The 6,801-nt window shown below is 37.9% G+C and overlaps 2 long non-coding RNA genes across 2 annotated transcripts in view; one reads left to right on the top strand and one right to left on the bottom strand.

Annotated features, from left to right (window-relative positions):
• LOC106938508 (uncharacterized) overlaps positions 1-2,061 on the top strand; it is an 11,992-nt gene extending 9,931 nt beyond the window's left edge. Inside the window, exon 2 of the long non-coding RNA XR_001422642.1 lies at positions 181-2,061. This is a non-coding gene — a long non-coding RNA (uncharacterized LOC106938508). The remainder of the gene's footprint in view (positions 1-180) is intronic.
• The window catches only part of LOC106938560 (uncharacterized), a 15,003-nt gene that overhangs the window by 4,769 nt on the left and 3,433 nt on the right, over positions 1-6,801 (bottom strand). Inside the window, exon 2 of the long non-coding RNA XR_001422660.1 lies at positions 5,445-5,449. This is a non-coding gene — a long non-coding RNA (uncharacterized LOC106938560). The remainder of the gene's footprint in view (positions 1-5,444; positions 5,450-6,801) is intronic.

Genomic DNA, 6,801 nt, shown 5'->3' with positions numbered 1-6,801 from the left:
ACGGCTTTAACACCATTTTACCTTGTCTTATGTACGAGAGACTCAAATATAGACTTTATTGTTCATATTTACCGTTTATTCACCTGTAAAGGAACTTTTGCATTTTTAATTAAGTCCAAATGGTCTCTGTTTTGAATCTGCCTTACCATGTCCTCAGTGTTTTTTTTTTTTTTTTTTTAGGGAATAATGCCCAATCCAGAACAATGACAAACCGCATCGACTTGGCGCCTTATCTGCCCGATCTCCCACTATTTCTCCCCAGTCAAGATTTGGTTCCATCTGTCTGCTGCACTTTTCATTTCCTCTTCTCCTCCCGTCCACCTCCCTTTCTTCAGTAGCAGCTCGTAAAAAAATGTTGCAATCGCATGCCAGCCAAAGTTTAATTAAATCTTTTAATTCATTTTTTTTAGTCTGATGAGTATGCCAGATCATAACATTAACTGATTTTCTTTAATTTTCTGTGCTCAGACGGTACAGCTGGTAAGCTTTAAAATGAGATATATTGTCATTATTTACACCTTTTCCAACACTATAACCTTTTTTTTTTTTTTTTTTTTGCTGCATTGCTTACAGTTGCTTTAAGGTGCTACTATTGTTGAAAGGTCAGGATTTCATCTTGAGTTTTTAGAAGAGGTATTTCCATCTCATTTACTCTCAGTCTCTTAAAGACAAGAAGTCTGCAGCTGGTTAAAATTGAAATATTGAGGGTAGTTATGTTTCTGACTTTTGTTTTTGATTTGTGTCTAATATCTAAGTTACTCTCAACATTTAAATTACAGTTGCTCATGTGGTTGATGTCCATTGACTACAATGACCAAACTGTAGTCAATGATCCACATTGACTACACTTGGATACAAATTGGATACATTTGGCATTGTATCCAAATGGTTGGATACATTACCTCTTAAATAATGCATCCAACCATTTGAAATAAATTAAATAAAATCATCGGAGCCAAAAAACCAAACCTGAAGTATGTAAATAGCCTACATGGTAATGTATGATGACTGTAAAAAGAGAAACTATCATAGATGAAAAACATTACTTTATAAATATGATGTGGAGATTACAAAAAAAAACTTAATATCCCTCCTTAGTTTTATAAGTGCACATACAATGAGCTATGACAGTCATAAGCTGAAAATAGTCCATTTTACATAACACTGCCCCTTTAAAAGTCTCTTTATTGGTGAAACCGATGCTGTAGTTACTTAGTATCGAATCCAGACCACATGTTTACAGCATCACCCACCACTACCTTTGGGCCTACATGCAAATCGCTAAATTTGCAAATCGCTAAAGAACTAACACTGCGCATGGCCCTGAACACACCGTCTCCACAGTGAAACACAGTGGTGGCAGCAACATGCTGATGGATGGAGGTTCATACAAGACAATCCCAGAGGACGACATGTTAGACTCAGCAAAGGACTTGAGGTTAGAATGGTCCAGTCAAAGGGAGCAAAGATTGAGCTTCATGTGAATTCAAATGGCATCTCAAGACTTCAGTCTGATTCGCAGGTTCAACCAGACAGGAGGATGTAATCTGATACAACACCTCATCGTGACGCCTCTAAGCCCGGAAAGTCTTAACGACTGCTACTCCACTCTGCTCAGAAACTTCCCAGAGCTGTTTGTGATAATTATGTTGCTGTTCTTGCCATTCAGGCAGCATTCCCTCATTGTTTCCACTTCAACCCACCAGACAAGACATTTCACAGCTAATGGCTGCCGTGCCTCTTCGTGGTCGGACCGCGGTCTCGATCAGCGCTGATCAAAACTCGCATGTTTTGTGCTGTTCTGTTCCGTAATAACACGCCATTTGCATATCTGTGACAGAAATGTATTAAAGTCTTTATGCCTTATTGTTTATAAGAATGTGTGAGGTGATGGGAAGTAAGACTGCCTGGCATCGACTTAATTGGATTTCTTATCTCAGCATTGTGTGCTTGATGAAAGAGACTATGGGTGCGAGCACAGAAGTCACGAGTCAAGCGGGGTTTAACTTTTCAAAACTGTTTTCTTCATACTTGTGGTCAACGGTCGTTCAGTCAGGTTGATGTAATTTATCTGCTGATTAGGGAACAGGCACAGGCCTGCTATACGGGTCAGTTTTAACTTTAAAATGTTTCTACAAGCTATCTGATGAGATGCTAAGTCAAGCTACTAATTGAGTCGACTTTCAAAATCTGTGTTTGCAACATTTGTTCTGCGGTATAGTAGTGTGAAAAAATAATTTTCCCTCTTTGGGATTTCCTCATTTTTTGTGCAATTGTCCTACTTCCGAGTTCGGCACATCGAACCAATTTAAATATTAGTGAAAGACAACACATGTAAACAAAAAGTGTAGTTTCTAAATGAAGGTGCTTGTTATTGAGGGAGAAAATCCAGCAAAGAACAATGAAAAGCGATTAGCTTAAACCGTGAGGCAGCGGTGGAAAACGACTGAACAACAGATGGGCTGATCAGAGGAGATGTGGAACAGCTGTGACTGGGAGAAAACTAATTAACACAAAGGAAGCTGAAGAGCTACAAACCTAAAAGGAAGAGAGAGGCCTGGCAAAAATATAAGAAAAATGAAATGTATAAGAAACAGAAAAGACTAAAATGTCTAACAATAAGGAAAAAGAAGCTGTGCTTCCATTGTAAATGTTCTCAAAAGTTTGTCAAAAAAGTGTTGAAATTGTGTCCGAAAAACACAATTTTGCAGCTTCCATTCAATAAGAAGTGAAATAAAAATCACACATGAATAACTTCACACAATAAATTATTAAAAAAAAAAATGTGCCATTGTCCACTTCCTGTTGTCTTCATCTTTTTTGGCGGTGGTGACATTTGGTTTTTGATCACAACTTGTGTGATACACAAAGTGTTTTGCAAAATAAAAAAATTGGATATGGCCAAAAAAAAAAATCATTCTAGCATCAAAACATTTAATCAGAAAACAAGATTATTTTTGTTTTGAAATTGCTATGTTTCTAAATTCATATTTGATATATCAAATTATGCAATTATACAGTCAATGGAAGCTCAGCTACAGAAAAATGAGCAGAATGTGGTAAAATTTGTAAAACAAAATTAACAAGGCTATGATGAAAACACAAACAGAATTTCTTCATCAGCCTGGAAATTCTAAATGCCAGTTTATCTCAGCATTGTGTGCTTGATGAAAGAGACTATGGGTGCGAGCACAGAGCTTAAAAAGTTAACTAGAGTGCTTATTCCTCTTTACATGAAATACGTCGCATAATAAAGTCCTCTGGTAATCGGAAAGTTGTGAGTTTGATACCAGCTTCCTTTCGGTGCATGATGTTTGTGGATGCCACAGGTTAAACGTAGCTCCGGCGTTCGGCGCCGAGGAACCAGAAAAACTGTGTAAATTCAGTTCATTTACCATTTATGATGTTTGGTTTAATGGCTCATTTCACGGAGGCACACTGTGATAAATACCCATTTACTTTCACTCTGCTGTTCATTCAAAATTGAGGCATCCTGTTGTCAGGAAAAGTGAAGCACTGTGAATGATCAGCTCGAGGTGATGGCGGTTTTCGTCCGTGGCTTCACACATCTTGAAACACTCTGTCTCCACCTGAGCCGGGTTCGGCCTCGGAAGAAGGCGTTACGTCTTTATTTCTGACATGTAAGTGTAATTCGGAAAAATCGACCTTTAGATACAATAAACGGTTGGGTTAAGTCCTGGATGTTTTGTGTGGCTGCAAAACACAAAGCTGGGACTCGTGTTTTGACCTGCGGGAAAACAGTAAGAAAAAAACAATTTGTTGATTTATTTATAGGTGTTTTCCCAGGGACAGCCAATCATGTCGCTGCTCTGTACTTCTGGATTGAAAAGCCTTATTGGATTTCAGACACGGGGAATTAAATTTAAAGGCAGACGTGGCGACACTTTGTTTCAATTTAAGACAAAAAAAACCCCCAACAACCTTTAATAAATGTTTTTCTTTCACTGTTATGATTGTTTTTGCTGAGAAGCAGCGATAGAAGATGACAGTCACTGCATTATTTTTTGACACATGTTGTAAATACTGAGTCACGAAGGGGATAGTTAACTTTTAAATCTGTTTTATGAATTGATTGTCAGCGCAAAGGGAAAGAAATTCTCAGAAAAGTGGAAGGCAGATGGCCAACAGCAGCCTCCTGTTTTGGCTGATCTGAGCAAGTAAATGAGAAAAAGTCCTGAGATAAAGAAGCCAACGTTTCCTCCTCATCTCAGGTTTTCAGGAAACTATGTAAATGATGCAAATTTGCTTTGAATAATTGCTTTAATTGTAAACAAAAATTGATTACACTCCTTTATGTTTCTAAAAAAAACTTTTAATTCATTTTTTTTATCATTATCGCACAATCCAGATATAAAAAGTGACAGTAGTATGGGGGGGGGGAAAAGCAGGAACATTGGGAATGAATCAGAAAAGCTTAAGCCAAAAGAACGACATGTAAAAAAAGCACACACACTCACAGGACACTCTTACACTTGTACTCCACCGTACCACTGGATATGACACATATACTGTACTGCATGTTACACTGATGTCACAGGTCTGAGCAGATTGAAGCAGATTAAGCGAAGTATCAGCTGTATAAGAAGAGAAAACGTGTAGACAAAAGAAATACAGAAGTTGAAAACCTTTCAGAAGTCTTGGAGTACTTTAGCACAAAGATTGTTCATCGATACACGAATGGCTAGGGTTAGGGCTAACCCTAACACCTTCAGAGTATCAGACATTGATATTTGTTACGCTGTAAGTTTGGCAGCTAAAGAACGACATACAGAAGACAAGGTTCCGGTATGGCAGAGTAAACTGAACAGAAGAGTCTTTGGCTTATTTATTCCGACAATACTCACCGAAAGCGGAGCAGTGTTTGCACTTAGTTTGTTAAACGTCAGTCAACAAAAAAACCCAAAACAGAAATGCTCTAATATGCCAAATATTGTGTCTGCTTAAGGGCCAAAACAAGGCGAATCACTAAACACGCAATATTAGTTTTAAAGATGTTGACACGGAACATCGGCGACAGAGGGATGAGTTTACCGCCTCATCGCCAGCTCGGCGTCATGGACGCCCCGGATCTGCATAAGTCGTGGTTATCCTCAACGCAGATGACGCGGCGCCCTGGGCCGGTATTCTGACTATCTGTTTCCAGGCTCAGCCTTGGAGTGACAAACAAGAGCTGGGACCTGATCCCAGTCTGAATCCCTCTCTTTGCTTCCCCAATGTTTGGGAGAGTAATACTGCATTGTGTGCTGTCTGGTTGAGGGACACGATGGGAAAACGATCAAGAAAAACAATCAGAAAACAAATGCTGGTCATGGAGAAGCGGCGACTGCCAGAGGAAAATTATTTTTGCCAGTTTGACCAACACAACTTTGTCAAAAAATGTCACATTTCACATTAAAAGGTAATGGAGTTTACTTGCAAAAGACATAGACTACAAAAGAATCATTGTTTTAGCATTCTGCGCTTATTGGTGCAAGTACAGGTCTGCTGGAGAGACTTTGAGAACAAGAGATTTAATCTGTCGCACACTAATAAAACATTTGTTCCTCATTATAAGTTAAATAATCGGACAATTGAGATGGTACTTTGCATCAATATTAAATGATTAACTGAAAACGAACTATCTAGTTGATATGTTGCTTCTCAGGCAGTTTTGTCTTATTTCAAGACAAAACTGAAATGTTTGTACATTTCAGGTGTACAAACATGGTCTCACTGGAAACAAGACAAAAATACTCAGTAAGGTTTCGTGTTTTTGCAGTCATATCTTATAATAGTATCATGTTACAGGAGCCAATATGTCTGACTTCATTGCAAGGCCCCCCATCTCAAGTAGCTGCCAGCATCCTCTTTATTTCATACTTAGTTTATCAGTATATGTGAAAAAAAGAAAAAGGAAAATAAATTTCTTTTTTCTTTTCTCTGCCTCTGATTCATCCATTGAAAATGCCTCAATAGTCTCTGAATCACCAAACTGTATTCCTCATGACAGAGGGCATTTACTCTCACGTCTCCAAGTACCTTCTGAAGTAAACCACAGTGCCTCAGCACAGAACACATTTATAGAGAAAACTAGGCTGATGCCTGTAGGAATTTTCTGACATGATAGTTCTTAGGGTTAATAATCAAATGTATTAGTAATTGGGAAGCATTATTCATGATAATAAAGCGTCTTTGCAGCATGGTCCTCTCCTGTTGTGTTTACTGATGCATCTAAATTGTGTGGTAAATGTTTCTAAATGTGAAGTAATTGAGATGTGGAGCTATCACATCTGTGTTGGTCCTGTTTTGTATAGTGCATATAGACTGGGAGGAAAGGTGTTGGACTTACTTTAACTGCGTCTAAACAGATTATCGGGTTTTTTTATGTCCACATTTGGTGACCAACTGACCTTCAGGGACTTAAAGTGTAACGCTAAATGAGTAGCTTTACGTTGAAAAATGTTTGTAGGTTGTATACATCAGAAAGTTACTTGGGCTACTGGTAAACGAAGCCACTCAAGTGCATCTTTGTCGGCACAGACAAAACGCGTGCATAAATTAAGTAACTGCTGAGTTATTGCGGAATGTATCGATAAAACCTGTTCACAAACTGTTAAAATATCAACAAATTCTTACAATTAAATATTATTGAACATCTTTTCAGTCCTTCTAGGATTTTGTGATTTTTTTTGCAATAAAAATCAATAATCAATTTTGATTTTTTTTTTTTTTTTTTTTTTTAGCAAAGTCTATAAAAAACACCCATTTAAGTTTTCACTCAAAAAAGAGGGGGGATTTTTT

The sequence above is a fragment of the Poecilia latipinna genome, unplaced genomic scaffold (genome assembly GCF_001443285.1).
Source record: "Poecilia latipinna isolate Pla-1442-1.1 unplaced genomic scaffold, P_latipinna-1.0 Scaffold7, whole genome shotgun sequence".
In the NCBI taxonomy this organism is placed as follows: domain Eukaryota; kingdom Metazoa; phylum Chordata; class Actinopteri; order Cyprinodontiformes; family Poeciliidae; genus Poecilia; species Poecilia latipinna.
Note: the sequence above shows the minus strand (reverse complement) of the source record. Positions and strands in the feature narration are given on the sequence as shown.